Source organism: Mauremys mutica, chromosome 19, assembly GCF_020497125.1.
Source record: "Mauremys mutica isolate MM-2020 ecotype Southern chromosome 19, ASM2049712v1, whole genome shotgun sequence".
Classification (NCBI taxonomy): domain Eukaryota; kingdom Metazoa; phylum Chordata; order Testudines; family Geoemydidae; genus Mauremys; species Mauremys mutica.
Window position 1 is genome coordinate 3,227,748 of NC_059090.1, and position 19,444 is coordinate 3,247,191.

The following is a 19,444-nucleotide window of genomic DNA, read 5'->3' on the forward strand; positions in this document are numbered from 1 at the left end:
GGCAGAGGGTTTGGGCGCAGGAGGGGGCTCCGGATGGGGGGCAGAGGGTTTGGGCGCAGGAGGGGGCAGGGGGGGCAGAGGGTTTGGGTGCAGGAGGGGGCTCCGGGTTGGGGGGGCTCCGGGTGGGGCAGAGGGTTGGCTCTCCAGGTTGGGGCGTGGCCTTACCTCGGGTGGCTCCTGGTCAGCAAGGGGACCAGGAGGCTCTGCACGCTACTCTCACCCACAGACACTGCCCCCGCAGCTCCCATTGGCTGTGGCTGCCAGCCAATGGGGGTGTGGAGCTGTTGCTCGGGGCGGGAGCAGCACATGGAGCCCCATGGCCTCCCCAAGCTTGGCGCTGTAGCAGCTGGCCGGTTCCGGGGCGCAGCATGGTGCCGGGACGGTTAGGGTACAGCTAGGCAGGCCTGCCGGCAAAGGCCTATGCTTTAAGAATGTCGGTGTCTATTTATCACTTAGCTACTTATAGGGCTATAAAAGAAAGAATCTGTGTCAGGGCCTCTCTCCCTGTGACAGTCTGAGGCCCTGTTCTTTGGCTAAGCACCAGGGGCAGCCATAAGCTGGGAAGCCTCTGGTCACATCCTCACATCGAAATCAGGTGCTATTGGGCTGTTGGGAAGACGATCCTGTCCCGATAGTGCCCATCACCACCAAATAAAGAAACAGATCTTAAGATGGTTAAAGAAAACTTAGTTTGAGAGCAGCCTGTCTGGCAAGAAATCACTTCTCAATGGCTGTGGTTGTGAAACCCTCATTTCTCTCTGTTTTATCTTTATGGCCCCCACTTTTCTATTGTTAATCTGTCTGAGTCTCGAATTGTTTCTGTCGGCTGTAGAATTAATGTTGCCAGGTGTAAGTTAATTAGGGTAGTGGGATATAATGGGTTAGAAAATTATGTTACAATGTTAGGACTGGTTAGTTAAATTTCAGTAGAATGATTGGTTAAGGTATAGCTGAGACTATTACTATATAAATTAGGGGCAAACAGGAAGTAAATTGGGATTCGACAATAAGGAAAAAGGAACTTGGACTGAAGCTTGCTGGAAGTTCACCCCAATGAACATGGAATTGTTTGCCCCTTTCGGATTGCCGGTATTGTTGCTCTCTGTTTGTGCGAGAAGGACCAGGGAAGTGGGACAGTGAAGGAATAAGGTTTCTAACAGGGACTAGCCTACCTGAGCGCCGCAGCACCACCGACCAGACTTTTAACCCTGGAGCCGACAGGGTCCCTTTTCAACCGGGTGTTCGGGTCCAAAACCGGACACCTGGTCACCCTATGTGCAGAGCTAATGGGGGTAAGACCCAGCTCCCTCTCCCGTCGCTGGCCCTGCTGGCCAGAGCTCATGGGGGTAAGATCCATTTCCCTCTCCTATTGCTGGGCCGGCCGGGCAGGGCTAATGGGAGATAATCCCGCTCCCTCTCCCGTTGCAGGGTCGGGCGGACAGGGCTAATGGGAGATAATCCCGCTCCCTCTCCCGTTGCAGGGCCAGCCGGGCAGGGCTAATGAGGGATAATCCCGCTCCCTCTCCCGTTGCAGGGCCGGGCGGGCAGGGCTAATGGGAGATAATCCCTCTCCCGTTGCAGGGCCGGGCGGGCAGGGATAGTGAGGGATAATCCTGCTCCCTCTCCCGTTGCAGGGCCGGGCGGGCAGGGATAGTGAGGGATAATCCCGCTCCCTCTCCCGTTGCAGGGCCGGCCGGGCAGGGCTAATGGGAGATAATCCCGCTCCCTCTCCCGTTGCAGGGTCGGGCGGGCAGGGCTAATGGGAGATAATCCCGCTCCCTCTCCTGTTGCAAGGCCGGCCGGGCAGGGCTAATGGGAGATAATCCCGCTCCCTCTCCCGTTGCAGGGCCGGGCGGGCAGGGCTAATGGGAGATAATCCCTCTCCCGTTGCAGGGCCGGGCGGGCAGGGATAGTGAGGGATAATCCTGCTCCCTCTCCCGTTGCAGGGCCGGCCGGACCGGGCTAATGGGAGATAATCCTGCTCCCTCTCCCGTTGCAGGGCCGGCCGGGCAGGGCTAATGGGAGATAATCCCGCTCCCTCTCCTGTTGCAGGGCCGGCCGGGCAGGGCTAATGGGAGATAATCCTGCTCCCTCTCCCGTTGCAGGGCCAGGCGGGCAGGGCTAATGGGAGATAATCCCGCTCCCTCTCCCAGAGGCGATGCCGGGGGGAGGCATGCAGGGCCAGATTAATGCAGGGGCTTTAGGGGCTGCAGCCCAGGGCCTCAGGCTAAGGGGGCCCTGTGACCTTCCCCTAGTGTTATCTGGCCCAGTGATCTGCTAGGTCACTCCAATCCTTGATTTGGGGAGCCAGCCTTACCCTGCTCTGCTGTGAGAACCCCACTCCTGGGCTGTTCAATCACAGCCTCTGCCATGTAAGCTGCTCCTTGGATCATGCAACTGAATGACACTAACCAATATCTCTGGCCCCAGACACAACCCTAGGAACCTCCATCTTGCAGTGTCCAGTTATGCCCGCTGGACGCTGTAAGCTTATATGAGTTTGTCAGTTTAACAAAGAAATTGATATGTACCAGCCTTGTTATCCCAAGGGGAGTCTCTGACACACTTCAGACCAAACACACAGCTTCAGGTAGAATAAACTAACAATTTTATTTACACAAAGATAGATTTTAAGTGATGATAAGTCAAAGCACAACAAGTCAGATTTCCTCAAACGAAATAAAAGCAAAACACATTCTAAGCTGATCTTAACACTTTCAATGTCCTTACAAACTTAGATGCTTCTCACCACAGGCTGGCTGGTTGCCCTTCAGCCAGGCTCTCCCCTTTGATCAGCGCTTCAGTCTCTTGGTGGTGGTGTCTGTAGATGGAGGAGGAAGACAGAGGAAGAGTCTGGCAAATATCTCTCCCTTTTATCATGTTCTTTCTTCCCTCTTGGCTTTGCCCCCCTTCCCCCCTTTCAGAGTCAGGTGAGCAGCACCTCATCGCAGTCCCAATCTAATCAAAGGAAGGGGGGTGACTCACTCAAGAGTCCAACCGATCCTTTGTTGCTGCCTAGGCCAGTGTCCTTTGTTCCTGACGCTGGGCTGGGTTAGTCTCATACATGCCCTGATGAGGTGTGAACTGCCCCTTTGCTCTTGCAGAGTTTTTGTCTGGGCTTTAAATAAGCTATGAGGACACATTTTCAGCCTCATAACTGTACACATGAAATTATAACCTATAACCTTACTATACCATCACTGTAACAACAATGCTCAGTGCATCATGAGCCTTCTGAAGACACCCGACATGACAAACTTTGAATTGGATACCACACAACCATATTATAAGGATGAACATGGGGATCCAGGGGGTTCCCTTGAGGCACAGAGTATCATACCTGCCCCCTTAGTTTACTGCAAGAGGGTTAGTCACTGCCTATCTCAAAGGCAGTTTGTGTGATAGTTCTCTTGGCATCCAGCCATTAAGGCCATGAGGCGATGTGCCTCAGTTTTCCCATTCACACACAGCACACCGGTTTTTTTCTCTGCTGTGATAAGCTTTAAACCTGTTTACAAGTATTAACTGAAAAGTAGCATTATCATAAGGTTTAACATCCGTGTCAAAATTCTTATCCCCAAAATTTAACATTTATACCAACATTTTTATCACAGATGCCCACATGCTCAGGGTTTAACTGATCACCATATTTGGGGTCGGGAAGGAATTTTCCTCCAGGGTAGATTGGCAGAGGCCCTGGAGGTTTTTCGCCTTCCTCTGCAGCATGGGGCACGGGTCACTTGCTGGAGGATTCTCTGCAGCTTGAGGTCTTCAAACCACAATTTGAGAACTTCAATAACTCAGACATAGGTTAGGGGTTTGTTACAGGAGTGGGTGGGTGAGATTCTGTGGCCTGCGTTGTGCAGGAGGTGAGACTAGATGATCATAATGGTCCCTTCTGACCATAAAGTCTATGAGTCTATTTACAAGTATCTTTATGATACCACGTCCTCTGTTCAGACAGTCTGGTTTGAGGTTAGTTTGTTCATCACCCACGGTGTCCTTTGACTCTCTCCCATGTAATCAGTCACTGGCTTTTCTTTCCCTCCAGTGTTGCCCTCTGTATGGGCTCTTAATTTAATCATGTTTCTGGAATTGTAGTGCCGCAGGGTCTGGCAAGATAGGTGTTCGGGAGATCCTGCACATTGGGGAGCAGTCTCCTAACCCCAGGACTGTACATGTGTAACCCTTCTGCCCCTCTGAGTTGGCAGCAACAAGGGCCAGGTTCAATATCCAGGGGTTCCGTTTCAATAACGCAATGCAAAACCGGCTCGAGCCCCCACTCAGTGACCTGGGACAATTACATACCACCCCCCCCGGCACCTCTAGGAGGCAATACTTCCCCTCTTGCAAGCACGGAGTCCGAGTGTAGCAAAATCCTTTTAATAAAGGAGGGAGACAACGTGGCATCATGTTGGGGAAACACCGCAAACAGGATTCATAACATAAACCATGAGCAAAAGACCCACCAAGAAAGTTTGGCAGTGTCCTTTTCCTCTTAGGGTCTTAAGTCCAATCACCCCAAAGTCCAACAACCCAAAAGTCTCTGTCCCTGTTCAGTGCCGCCCCAGAGTTCAAAAGTTTAGCTGCAGAGTTTTACCCCCCAGCCTGGGTGGAAATGGGGGGACACACAGGGTGTTATGGGGCACCTTACATGGGTCAGGGCCAACTGCCCCGCCTCTCCATGGAATTCTGCTGCAGCCTTCACCACAACCAGCTCCACTCCACCAGCTGCGCAACTCCTCCAGCCGACCCGTGAGCCACTCCAGCCATCCCACAAACCACTCCACTAACTGCTCCATGGGCTGCTCCAACCTTGCTGCAAACTGCTCCACTCTGCTAGCTGTTCAGCGATGGATTTTCAGGCTCCCCCACTAGTTAACACAGGACTCAGCTCAGTAAGTTTAACTCTTTCACTGATTTCAGCTTGTAGTAGGGGAGCCCCAGTACTAGTACACCATTGACCCAAAGCAAATTCAGCTCAGCAGTCTCTAGAGGGATTCCTAATAGAATAACCACCAGCTTCCCTCAATTCACTGGGTTTTGGCACCCATGTCCCTTGTCTAGCGAGTGCTACTTAGTTGATGGTGAGATCCTCTGTCATAAAACAGGTTCATAGACCCTCATTTACATAATCAGGGTAACAACACTTTATTCCTCGTGCCCCAATAACAGAGATATTGGGGATCCCACAGCTGTCAAAGTGACCATTTTAGGCTGCCGTGGGCTATGCTAGGCGGGGTGGGTGTGCCTATGCAAACAAGGTCAGCCCCTAAAATTCTTTTCCACATTCCCCATAATTCACCACCAGATGTCAGGGTAGAGCTCATCCTGACTCTTCTTACATCTGCAGAAACCCAGCTCCCCTTTTAGGGTTACCTTGTGTGACGAACTGGGAATGTTCTTAATGTTTTCTCTGAATACTGTGTTGGTGCCTCAGTGTCCCCTATTCAGTTCTTAAGTATCTAGGTGGTGGGATAAGGGTGTGTGATTGCTACAGAGCAAAGGGCCAGTGCACCTAAATGCCTGGCACTCTGTCTCCTGGCAACTGATGGCCTGGGCCCCTCCTCTGCAAAGGTGCCAACTAAAGGTGTTGGAGACAAAGAGGTCAGGTGACCTCCTGGCCTGGGAAAGGAGCTGAGCAGAGAGGAGGGGCTGGAGGGGTTTTGAGTCTGGAGCTGGCTGGGGACGAGGAGTGAAGTGCAGACGTGGGGGTCTGGCTCACTGCCCCCCAGAATGGACCCGGACGAGAGGTCTGGTTCGCTGTACCGACAAGCTCTGTTTTAGCCCGTGTTCCTGTCATTGAATAAACCTCTGTGTTACTGGCTGGCTGAGAGTCAGGTCTCACTGCGAAGTGGGGATGCAGGACCCTCTGGCTTCCCCAGGACCTCTCCTGGGCGGGCTCACTGTGGGAAGCGCACGGAGGGGCAGAGGATGCTGAATGCTCCAAGGAGAGACCCAGGAGGTGAAGACATGTGAGCTTCTTGCCCTGAACAAGTCTGCTCCAAGGGAGAGGAGGCTCCCCAAAGTCCTGACTGGGGGAGCAGTTCCAGAGCATCGCCCAGGGACTCTGTGACAACTGGTGGTAGCGGTGGGATGTACTGCACCCCGTGAATGGCGCTTCTTGCAGTAAGTGACTGGGGAGCAGTAAAACAAAGGAGGGATAATGAGGACCAGGCATGCTGAAGGCTCAGAGAGGGACGGTTTCAGGGGGCGGTTAACCTCTGGGAGTGTGTGACCAGCAAGAAGGACTGTTGGAGTAACGGAGTCCCCCTGGGAGGGAGAAGGATTTTTGCAGGAGCAGGGTTCCCCTGGGGATTGCAGGAGCAGTCCCAGGGGTGGAGGAGTCTGCAGCTCGACCCTGGCAAAGAGGTGGTGACCACGAGGAGGGCTGGCACACCAGGGGTTCTTCCTGGAAACCACGGGGGAGCCAAGAGCACACGGGCCTGTGAGTCCAGAGCCACTTGGGAACGGTGAAGTGATGGCCTGTCACCATCCCCTTGAGAAGGACATTGTGATCATGTGCACACAGAGAGGGTTACACATGGGGAAGTTCACCCAGGCCCAGTTAATCATGCAGCTGGAGGAGGAGGACCGCTCTGAGGAGCAGATTCCTGACCCAGATGGGGCTACAAGAGGATCTGGGAGCAGCTGGAGCAGCAGCCAGGCATCCCCGAGAGTCTGGTCCCCAACCATTCGAGGGTCTTCACGATCGGGTTCCCCATCAGGGGATCGGAGACGGATGGGATTGGAGCAGAGCCCGAGAGAGCGAGAGGACCGTGAGAGAGAGCAAGAGCCCGAGGAAAAGCTGCAGGAGAAGCAGCAGCAGCCTGGACTGGCGATGGTGGAGCGGAGAGGCATAGGGGGCTGCCCAGGTGTCAGTGGGGAAACACGCCTGGGGTGGCGAGACCCGGGGACAGAGAGAACTGGGGTGGTGCAGCCGCAGATGCTGAGGGGCTGTGGGACCTGGGTGAAGGTCCCCGGGGTGAAGCCCCTCGCCCTGCCTATGGCCCGGATCCCTGTGCAGACACAGGAGGGGTTGGGCTGGCTGGTCGTTGGGGTTCTCCAGGATATCGGCTGGGAGGCCCTGCTGGGGGGTGACTGGGTCTCTCTAGGACAGGATCCAGGCCTTGCTCCGGTAATGGCCGAGGGTTTGAATTCAAGTCCAGGGAACCAATTGGCTAAGATGAAAATGGTCATTGAAAATGCAAATGACCTGGCTGGCAGGGGGGAGGGGCTGCTGGGCTCAGGATACCTGCCTACCTGTAACCAGCCCCCTGGGGCTGAGTGGGACAGAGAGATGCTCCCCGCCCCCCTGCACACCGGGGAGGGGGCTCACGCTGGCTCTGATGCTGTGATCAGAGCAGAGAGCTCACTGCCTGCCCCAACTGGGACAGTCAGGGTAGCGCTGAGCACGGGGGAGCTGAGACCCCAGCTGAGTGGGGGGACACCCAGGCAGGGCAGGTCGGCTGCCAACCAGGTTTACCTGGTCCAGACGTGCTGCTGGGAAGTGGTTACACAGCAGGGACGGAGCTACCAGGGACAGGGCTCAGGGGGGCTGTGACCCCAGGCCCAGACAGCGAGAGGGAGCAGGTCCCACTCCCTCCCCCAGCAGCTGAATCCCAGACCGAGCTGCAGAAGGATCCCTCCTTGGAGAAGCTGAGGGAACTTGCTGGCCACAGCGCTGCAAAGCCCCTTGGGGAAGGCTGCAGGGACAGAGTCCTGCGGGAGAAGGGATCCCTGTACCGGGGATGGGCTCCCCAAGGGGAAGTAGAACTGGGGGGAATCGGGAGGCAGCTGGGGGTGCCCCAGGAATCCACAGGGTTCTTCCCGTTCGAGCTGCTGGATGGGAGGAGAGTGAGGGGATCCCTGGACCTGAAAGGGGAGGATTGGGAGGAGAAGGGGTAAGACCCCCTGGGGGATCTCTTCCCTGAGGTGGGAGCCAATCTCCCCATCAGGTGTTCCCCATTCAGAGTCCCTGGAAAAGCAGCCCAGAACCTGGAGAGAGAGGTCAAGGACCTGCTGGCTTTAGATGTGATCCAGCCGTTCAACAGCCCACGGGCCTCACCCGTGGGTCTGGTCCCCCAGGGAGACGGGATGATCTGGTTTAGTGGGGACCATCGGAAGCTTAAAGCCATCACGGTGTCCGATGCCGACCCCATGCCTAGGCCTGGGGAGATTCTAGACAAGCTGAGGGGGATGGAGAACTTGGCCCTGGCAGACACTGATAACATGGGCGTCGTTAGCCAGACCTGGGAGGAACAGGTGTCCCAGGTGAAGAGGGGGCTGGGCTGCATCAAGGAGGTGGGACTGACGGCAAAAGCTGGAAAGTGCAAGGTGGGGGTGGCAGAGGTGTTGTATCTGGGCCACAAGGTGGGAAGCAGCTGCCCAAGCCCCGAGCTGGCAAACGCCAAGATGGGGGCTCTTAACCAAGAGAGCCCGAATCGCAGCCCAGGGTGTTGGGAGAAGACCCTGTCCCAGTTTGAACCCCAGGGGTATTGGGGTGGCAAAAGGGTTCGGACCACATAAACCTTCCCACATGCGGCCTGCGAGTGCCATCAAGCTCACCCGGCCTAAGGGAGGGCGCGAGACTGGACTGTCCTGGTGTAACTCCCACCAAGGAATGGGCGAGATGCTGGAACATCCCTGGGAACGTTGGTGGGTTTGAACTTCCCCAGGTCACTGGCTGAAGTGACCTGGCTCAGTTCGGTCTCGAAAGGGGGAGAGATGTGACGAACTGGGAATGTTCTTAATGTTTTCTCTGAATACTGTGTTGGTGCCTCAGTGTCCCCTATGCAGTGCTTAAGTATCTAGGTGGTGGGATAAGGGTATGTGATTGCTGCAGAGCAAAGGGCCAGTGCACCTAAATGCCTGACTCTCTGTCTCCTAGCAACTGATGGCCTGGGCCCCTCCTCTGCAAAGGTGCCAACTAAAGGTGTTGGAGACAAAGAGGTCAGGTGACCTCCTGGCCCAGGAAAGGAGCTGAGCAGAGAGGAGGGGCTTGAGGGGGTTGTTAATCTGGAGCTGGTTGGGGACGAGAAGTGAAGTGCAGACGTGGGGGTCTGGCTCACTGCCCCCCAGAATGGACCCGGACGAGAGGTCTGGTTCGCTGTACCGACAAGCTCTGTTTTAGCCCGTGTTCCTGTCATCGAATAAACCTCTGTTTTACTGGCTGGCTGAGAGTCAGGTCTGACTGCGAAGTGGGGGGGCAGGACCCGGTGGCTTCCCCAGGACCCCTCCTGGGCGGACTCGCTGGGGGAAGCGCATGGAGGGGCAGAGGATGCTGAATGCTCCAAGGAGAGACCCAGGAGGTGAAGCCGTGTGAGCTTCTTGCCCTGAAGACAGTCTGCTCCAAGGGAGAGGAGGCTCCCCAGAGTCCTGACTGGCTTGGTGGGGAGCAGCTCCAGAGCATCGCCCGGGGACTCCGTGACACCTTGTGTTTCCCCCTCCCAGCACTGAGTCCTTCCCTCCCCCTAGAGGGCTGTGATCTGTGCTCTCTGGGCTAGGTGTGTTTACCCTTTGGTCAGCTGCACCTTTTCCCAGCAGCTCTCCCATAACTGCTTCTGTGTCTCACCAGTGTAGGAGAAGACACCCCCCCCCCTCACCCCCCCCCCCCGTCATTTGGGCCATTTGCAGTCTCACAAACTACCACCTGGCAATTTCCTGGTCTCAACTCCTCTGCTATGATAGGCCTTGGAGCTGCATCTTGATGTACAGAGACAGTTACTTTCCAAAAACTTTTCAGAAATAGCATCCTGAAAAACTGGGACCTGGATTGGGCTACCGTCCATCACCCCTTTCTCTGTCCTTGAGAAGTCAGCTGTGTGACTGCTCCCCTCCAGGAGGTCAGGTACACAGTTCCTTCTCAAAGCCTGGGTCACAGGCTGAGTGCCTGGGTGCACAGATGCTGACCCAGCCATCCTCCTAGTGTCCTGGGCATCCTGCCCCAAGTGACCAGTGAGGAGACATTCCTGTACCCCCACTATTCCCTCCCCAGTTTCCTCCTCTGAGCCCCCTCCTAAGACACATTTCTCTGTGCTCCCTAGGAAGGGTTCTGTCTCCTGTTCAGCTGCAAAGCCCTGCCAGCTACCAACTGGGACAGTTTCCTTAATCCCTGACAACACCTCCCCTGCCCCTGCACCTGAGGGTGGGAAAGGAGCTAGTCTCAGCCAGTCCCATACTTGGCAGCACCCTGCTTCCCTGTGTAACAGAGTCACAGGAATCCTCAATCACCTCAGTGGTTTCTGAGATCCCCTCCCCCTTCTCTGAGCTTTCCTCTAGGACACATTTCTTTATGCTCCCGTCTCTGGTTCAGCTGCAACTTGCTGGCAGCCAACAAGCTGGACAGTTTTCTCCCTGGCAGGCATCACACCCCCATCCTTTCCTGATGTGGTGTTGCCTCCAGCTGCAGTGCAGGAGTTGGTCTCAACCACCCTCCCACCTGGAAGCATGTGGCTTCCCCCTGCTGCAGAAGAATCAAGGAGACTCTCTCCCATTCTCTCAGCAGTTCCTGAGACCTGACCCTTTCCCTCAGGGGTCTCAGCATAAAACTCCCTCCTGCTCCAGGCAAATACTTTAACCTGAGCTACATGGAAAAAATCATTACCAAGGAGCAGGTGGAATAGGAGGTGTTCCATTACCCCCCCCCAGTCAAAACACTTTCCAAACCTTCCCACACCACATGGATTCTAGCTAGAGGTACAAGGAATCGGCTTTCGCCCACCCCCACAATCTGCCATTTGGCCAGGTAGCATACTGGCAGTTTCCTCAGCCTCTCCTCATAACTGATGTGCTCCAGCCTTCTAATCATTTTTGTTCTACCTCTCCCCCTAGCTTAGTGTCATCTGTGAACTTGCTGAGGGTGCAGTCCATCCCATCATTCAGATCATTAATAAAGATGTTGAACAAAACCAGCCCCAGAACTGACTCCTGCGGCAGTCCGCTTGATACCGGCTGCCAACTAGACATTGAGCCATTGATCACTACCCATTGAGCCCAACAATCTAGCCAGCTTTCTATCCACCTTATGGTCCATTCATCCAGACCATACTTCTTTAACTTGCTGGCAAGAATATTGTGGGAGACCGTATCAAAAGCTTTGCTAAAGTCAAGGAATAACACGTCCACTGCTTTCCTCTCATCCACAGAGCCAGTTATCTCCTCATAGAAGGCAATTAGCTTGGTCAGGCATGACTTGCCCTTGGTGAATCCATGCTGACTGTTCCTGATCACCTTCCTCTCCTCCAAGTGCTTCAGAATGGATTCCTCGAGGACCTGCTCCGTGATTTTGCCAAGGACTGAAGTGAGGCTGACCAGTCTGTAGTTCCCCGGGTTCTCTTTCTTCCCTTTTTCAAATATGGGCACTGTCATGGAGTATGGGGGAGTCAGGGACCTGCACCCCTCTTCCTGGGACTCTCAGCCAGCCAGTAAAACAGAAGGTTTATTGGACAATAGGAATGCAGTCTACAGCAGAGCTTGTAGGCACAACCAGGACCCCTCAATCAAGTCCTTCTGGGGGTTCAGGGAGCTTAGATCCCAGCTTGGGATTCCCTGCATTCAACCACCCAGCCCAAAACCAAAACTGAACTAACCCTCTCCCGCAGGCTCTCTTCCTTTGTCCAGCTTCCCGGGCAAAGGAGTTGACTTCCCCTCCCCCCTGCCTAGCTCAGCTTACAGGCCCAGGTACTGTCCATCACCTAAGGTCATCTCCTGCTCTCCCATTCACTGTGCAGACAATCCCTACTGCATCACATCCACTATATTTGCCTTTTTCCAATCGTCCAGGACCTCCCCCAATCGCCATGAATTTTCAAAGACAATGGCCAATGGCTCTGCAATCACATCAGCCAACTCCCTCAGCACCCTTGGATGCATTAGCTCTGGATCCATGGACTTGTGCACGTACAGCTTTTCTAAATAGTCATTAACCTGTTCTTTCACCACTGAGGGCTGTTCACCTCCTCCCCATACTGTGTTGCCCAGTACAGCAGTCTGGGAGCTGACCTTGTCTGTGAAGACTGACGCAAAAAAGCATTGAGCGCTTCATCTTTTTCCACATCATCTGTCACTATGTTGCCTCCCACACTTTCCCTGACCTTCTTCTTGTTGCTAACATACCTGTAGAAACCCTTCTTGTTACCCTTCACATCCCTTGTTAGCTGCAAATCCAATTGTACCTTGGCCTTCCTGATTACACCCTTGTATGCTCTAGCAATATTTTTATACCCCTCCCTAGTCATCATCTGTCCAAATTTCCACTTCTTGTAAGCTTCCTTTTTGAGTTTAAGCTCACCGAAGATTTCTCTGTTAAGCCAAGCTGGTCACCTGCCATATTTGCTGTTCTTTCTGCACTTCAGGGTGGTTTGTTCCTGCGCCCTCAATAAGGCTTCTTTAAAATACACCAGCTCTCCTGGACTCCTTTCCCCTTTATATTAGCCTCCCAGGGGATCCTGCCCATCAGTCCTTAACGGAGTCATAGTCTGCTTTTCTGAAGTCCAGGGTCTATATTTTGCTACTCTCCTTTCTTCCTTGTGTGAGGATCCTCAGCTCAACCATCTTGTGACGGAGTGGGAATGTTCTTGATGGGGAGTATTAACCTGGGAAGGTTGCAGGGGAGTTGTGCTGGGACTGGCTGCATTGGGGAGGGGAGGATACCTGAGCATGTAACCTGAGAAACCAGGAGGGGGTTGGGGACCAGGTAACACCTCTGCCCAGGACACTGAACAAAGGACACAAAGGCTGGGGGAGGAGCCAGGGGAAGACAGGAAGGAGACACCTGGAGGGAGTTTCAGTTTGGAGCTGGCTGGGAAATGGAGAGGGGCCCCGACAGGGCTTGGGCTTTCCAACGGGGCTGTGGCCCCCCTGGGGCCCCCAGATGGACATAACTAAAGGGGGTCCTGTTGTCTGTACCTGGTTTGGACCGTGTTCCTATTGTCTAAATAAACCTGTGTTACTGGCTGGCTGAGAGTCCCGGTGAATCGCAGGAAGCCGGGGGTGCAGGGCCTTGTGTCCCCCCACACTCCGTGAAAACTGGTGGGAGAAGTGGGATCCACTGCACCCCGTGGACGGCGCTTCCTGCAGTAAGTGACTGGGGAGCAGTAAAACAAAGGGGGCGATTAACCCCTGGGAGTGTGTGACCAGAGAGAAGGACTTTTGCAGTACCAGGGTCCCCCAGGGGATCACAGCAAGCGGTCTCAGGGGTGGAGGGATCTGCCGCTCAACCCTGGCAGAGAGGTAGTGACCTTGAGATGGACTGTCACACTAGGGATCTCCCTGGAAACTGTGGGGAGCGGCGAGCACCCCGGCCTGCGAGTGGCCAGCAGGAAGATGTATGCCAAGCGGCGTAAGTGTGACCTGGTGGAGCTGTGCAAGCAGAGGGGGCTGCACAGAGGAAGGCTCACCAAAGACCAGCTGATTGCCCAGCTGGAGGAGGGAGATCGCTGGAATGAACTGATCCCTGTCTCTGCGGGAAGCAGCCTGGCAGATGCAGCGCAGGCACCAGTGTCTGTCCCCGCTGGGAGTGGTCAGCCGGCTGCTGAGGGCTTCCCGAGACCCCCCATTCCTATGCCTAGGGGAAGGGCAGGGAGGAGCCCAGCAACTACCGAGGGCACCGTGACCCCCCCCCCCCCGGCCAGCAGGGGATCCTCCCCACGAAGCTCGGCATCCGTGGAGCGCATGCGGCTGCAATGGGAGAGAGCTAAAACTGAGAGAGCTGGAGGATCGTGAGAAACAGACAGCATGAACTGGAGGAGAAAGAGGCAGCGTGAACTGGAGCTGGCGAGGCTGAGGGGCAGTGAGCCCCCAGCTGCGGTGAGTGAGGGGGAGCCCAGGACTGCGCGGAGCTTTGATAAGTGCATCCTGGCCCCGCACAAGGAGGGGGAGGACATGGATGACTTCCTGGGCGCCTTTGAGACGGCCTGCGAGCTGCACCAGGTAGATCCTGCGGACAGGCTCCGGGTTCTCACCCCCTTACTGGACCCCAAAGCCGTGGCATTGTACCGCCAACTGGAAGGGGCAGAGAAAGGGAACTACGAACTATTCAAGCAGGCCCTGCTGCGCGAGTTTGGACTGACTCCTGAGATGTACCGGGAGAGGTTCCGGAGCCAGCGTAAAACCCCTGAGGTCTCATATCTGCAACGAGCCGTCCGCATGGAGGGATACGCCAGCAAGTGGGCAGATGGGGCCCAGACAAAGGGCACTGATCGTACTAAAGCAACTCTATGAACGGTGCCCATCCAACCTGAGGCTGTGGTTGAGGGACCAAAAGCCAGAGAACCCACGACATGCAGGGCGGCTGGCTGATGAGTTTGTGAAAAGCCGGTCAGGGGGTGGCAGAGAGGAGTCCCAAAGGAACAGCCCCACCATGATGCAGAGAGAGAATCACCCTGGGACCTCCCAAAGGAGGAATAGGGAGAACCCCCTCCCAAGGGGAACATCCGGCATCAGGGCCAATCAACCAGCTCGGGGGGACCAATGGGACATGGGCTGCTATTACTGTGGCCAGAGAGGCCACATACGGACCCAGTGCCCCAGGCTCAGGGACAGACCGAGCAGACCAAACCCACAGAGGGTTGACTGGGTAGAGACCCCGCTGGACGAGGGGCAGGGGTCCCAGGCAAGGGGGGCTGGCAGCTTATCAACTGCTCAGGAGAGAGGAGGGCCCCAGGCCAACTCCTCTGCAGAACTGGATGCTCCAGACACCAGGTTCTCCATTTACAGGGTGGGCATAGGGCTGTCCCTGCAGAGCGAGTGCCTTGTTCCCCTGGAGGTGGATGGGAGGAAAGTCTATGGATACTGGGACACGGGCGCTGAGGTGACGCTGGCCTGGCCCGAGGTGGTAGCTCCAGACCAGGTGATGCCCAACATCTATCTGACCCTGACGGGGGTCGGTGGGACCCCATTCAAGGTGCCTGTAGTGAGGGTACACTTGAAATGGGGGGCCAAGGAGGGCCCCAAAGAAGTGGGGGTGCACCCCCATTTACCCACTGAGGTGTTAATGGGGGGAGACATGGAGAACTGGCCAAGCAACCCCCAGGGTGCCCTGTGTGACAAAGTGGTAATGTTTTTTATGTGTTATTTGGGGAGTATATGAGTGGGGAGTATTAACCTGGGAAGGTTGCAGGGGAGTTTTGCTGGGACTGGCTGCATTGGGGAAGGGAGAATAGCTGAGCATCATGTAACATGAGAACCCAGGATGGGGCTTGGAGGCCAGGTAACACCTCTGCCCGGGAAACTGGACAAAGGACCCAAAGGCTGGGGAAGGAGCTGTGGGAAGGCCAGAAAGGAGACAGCTGAAGGGAGTTTCAGTTTGGAGCTGGCTGGGAAATAAAGAGGGGCGCCCCGACCAACAGGGCTGTGGCCTCCCTGGAGCTCCCAGATGGACCTAACTAAAGGGGGTCCTGTTGTCTGTACCGGCAAGACCTGGTTTGGACTGTTCCAGTCGTCTAAATAAACCTTCTGTGTTACTGGCTGGCTGAGAGTCACGGTGAATCGCAGGAAGCCGGGGGTGCAGGGCCTGGTCTCCCCCACACTCCGTGACAATCGGCTGTGAAGTCCTGTTGTGGGGTGACTGTGTCTCTTTGGGACAGGATCCAGGCCCTGCTCCTGTAACGGCCGAGGATTTGAATTTGGATCCAGGGAACCAATTGGCTAAGATGAAAATGGTGGTGGGCTGGCACCCAGTGCCTTTTCTGGCCCATCCTTCTCATGGCAGCTAATTCAGGGCTGGTCTGCAACCCCACTGGCCAGAGCTCAGCCCTGTCATCTCTGGTCTCCTCAGCATCCCTGTGCATTGTCCTCCTGTGTCACCAAGCCTTAGCAATTGCCTCTCGCCTCCTGCTTGCAGGCTGCTCCACCCCCCCATGTCCTGGTGTTGCTGCTCCCAGCCCGCCAGCCACAGCCTGCTTCTCTGATCAGCTCTCCCCTTCCCACCTGCCTCCTTGCCCTGGCTCTCAGGATACCACTGCCAGGCTTTCTGTCCTCGCTGCCTACAGCCTTCTGCTCACCCCCCCACACACACACACTGGCCATCTCTCTCTCCCAGCCTGATTCCTTCTGTCCACAGGATGTCACGTCTCTTTCCTCCTCATTCTGATTAACACAGTGCCCCCTACTGGTGAGATGCTAATCTAGGTTCTTCCTCTACCAGAATAACCTAGCCCAGTGGTCCCCAACCTTTTTGTGACCAGTAGCATATTCATGTTTTCAGAAGAGCGTGGCGGGCGCCAACAATTTTTCAAGGCTTATTTTGTATTTGTACATTAAATAATACAAAAAAACCCCATATTTAATATTACATAATATATGAATCCAGAGAGAAGCCGGAGAAAAGCCACAAGGACAGAGAACACCGGTGCCCGCAGCCCTAGAGTACTCTGTCCCCAGCAGGCACGGGGCCCCAGATTCTCTTCTCTGCCGGGAGCAGAGAACACCACGCCCGCAGCCTGAGTTCTCTGTCCCTGGCAAGTCCCCTGCTGGGCACTAGGCGGGCACACAGAAATGCCCTGGTGGGTGCCATGGCACCCACGAGCACCACTTTGGGGACCACTGGTTTAGTCCTTTCTCTTCCTACCATTCTAGATGGGGGGTACCCAGTAGGGAACCAGCAGGTCATTACAGTATATTGTTAGGACTATCCCACCCACTAGAAATAGCACCTGTAACAAGATGGCCAATGTTTGTATGGTGGGTCCTGCGCTTTTCTTGGGAGGGATTAAGACACTACCCCTTGCCCCTGCTCTTGGGTGCCAAGGGCCCCACTAGTGGCCCGGGAAGGTGGTAGAGGAGGGAAGTGGGGAAGGGGTCTAGGTTTTCTCCTCACTCTGAGTCCCTCTCAACCTCTGTGGGTTTCTTACCCTCTTCCCCCTTGGGTGGGGTTATCTTCAGTCCTTAGATGTTGGGGGAGGGAGTCTCCCTTACTTTGTCAAGTATCAGAGGGGTAGCCGTGTTAGTCTGGATAAAAGCAGCAAAGAATCCTGTGGCACCTTATAGACTAACAGACGTTTTGCAGCATGAGCTTTCGTGGGTGAATGCATCCGAAGAAGTATTCACCCACGAAAGCTCATGCTGCAAAACGTCTGTTAGTCTATAAGGTGCCACAGGATTCTTTGCTCCCTTACTTTGGTTCTCTGATCTTTCAAATCTCACAACACACCTCCAAGCTCTAGTCCTCTCTCCTTCCTCCTCTTCCCCTGACTGCCTGAAGCAGGGGGTTTCATTAGGTTCCTGATGGGGCCTTAATTGACTACAGGTGCTACAATTAACCTGTAGCAACCCTCCCTAGTCTACAGGGAACCACACCTTAATTAGCCTAAGGCTACCACTCTACCCCTGCTCCCAGGCCCTCCTATATCACACACCTCAATCTACCTGTCCCTTCAACTCATCTGAACAATCGCATATAGAACACATAGTAACTGACACAACACCTGCACATGGTAAATTATTCCCTCCAGGGCTTATAGTGTTTAAAAGAAGAGGGGGTGTTTCTATGGGGATCCCACAGGGATCGGTTGGCCCTATGCTTTGTAACATTTTTATCAATGACCTGACAGACAACATAGTATCACTGATAAAGTTTGCAGATAACACAAAAATTGCAAAAGGGGAAATAATGTAGAGTAAAAGTTACTGCTACAGAGCAATCTGTGTTGCTTGGGAAATTGGGTGCAAGCGAACAATATGTACATTTTAATACAGACCAATAGAAATGTGTGCATCTAGAAAAAAATAATTTAGGCCACATTTACAGGATGGGGAATCCTATCTTGGGAAGCAGTGACTCTGAAAAAGACTTGAGGGGGTACGGTGGATAATCAGCTAAGCATGAGCTCCCAGTGTGTTGCTGTGGCCAAAAGGGCTAATGGATGTATAAAGAGAAGAATCTCGAGTAGGAGTTGATGTTATTTTACCTTTGTATTTGGCACTGGTGTGAAGGCTGCTGGAATATTGTGTCTAGTTCTGGTGCCCACAGTCCAAGAAGGATGTTGATAAATTGGAGAGGGTCCTGAGAAGAGCCATGAGAATAACACAAGGATTGGAAAACCTGCCTTATAGTGACAGACTTCGATCTACTTAGCTTAAGAAAGAGAAGGCTAAGGGGTGACAGGATCACATTGTACAAGTACATACAAGGGGAACAAATATTTGATATCAGGCTCTTCAGTCTAGCAGAGGACAGTATAAAAGGATCCAATGGCTGGAAGCTGAAGCTAGATAAATTCAGACTGGAAATAAGGTTCCGTGAGGGCAGCTAACCACTGGGACAATTTACCAAGGGTTGTGGTGAATTCTCTGTCACTGGCAATTTTAAAATCAAGATGGAATATTTTTTGTCGACAAGCTCTGCTCTAGTTCAAACAGGAATTGTTTGGGGGAAGTCCTGTACTGCAGGTCAGACCAGATGATCACAGTTGGCCCTTCTGGCCTTGGAATTTATGACTAATCCCAAAGGCTCCTCTCAGAGCACTGTGGTTTACTGTACATGCCTAGAATGAAGACTGCTGGTGCCAGCGAATGGGGCAAAAATAAGCAGTCACAAATCTTTGTATCTCTCTGGCTCCTGCAGACTGAGTGGTTGCCATTTCACAGCTGCTTGTTGTAAGGATCTCACCTCTGCTCTCAGCACCAACCAGACGCTGACAGAGCTGATCCTGGGAGAGAAAACAATGGACAACTCAGGTGTGAAACAGTTGTGTGAAGGACTGAAACACCCAAACTGCAAACTGCAGAAACTGGGGTAAGTTACAAGTGGGCTCCTTTCACCGGTGTTCCTTTCACATGGGGCCAGGCTTTTGAAAGTGCTCAGCATGCAGTAGCTTGTGACTTCTATGGTCAGATTTTCAGAAAAGCCAGCAGGACCCTGGGTAAATGGGACTTCAGTCCCCTTGAACATCCAGCCCCAGTTGTGGGTGCTGAGTTCTTTGGAAAATCTGGCACATAGTGATGTGATTTAAGCTCTTTCTCCTGGGGTCAGTGTTATTGTCCAGGCACCCAAGAACTGGCACCTAGTCTCCTCCTGCAGAGAAAGGAAGAGAGATCCACTGCTGTGATAACAGTAGAGCTGGGTGACATTTTTTGCTCAAATAGTAAATTTGCAGAAAACTGCAGTTTCAGGATGAAAATATTTGCAAATGGATGTTGCATCTGATGAATACTTTTGGCAGAATAAAAAGCTGACCTTTTTTCAAGCAAAAGATTTGTCTTGTCACTTTGAAACAATGTTTTGTTTAGAAATGTAGCTTATTTGATTAATTTCTTTTTTTGAGGGTAAAAAACACTTCAAAAGAAACTAAAGAAAAACACAAAAAGACCCGAATTTTTTTCAGCTCAAATAAATTTTCATTTGGCACCAAAAAAATTGTTTGTTTGATTTCTTTTAACAACAGCAACAACAACAACAACCCTGAAAAATTGAGGGTTTGGTTCAAAATGAACCTTTTTTTTT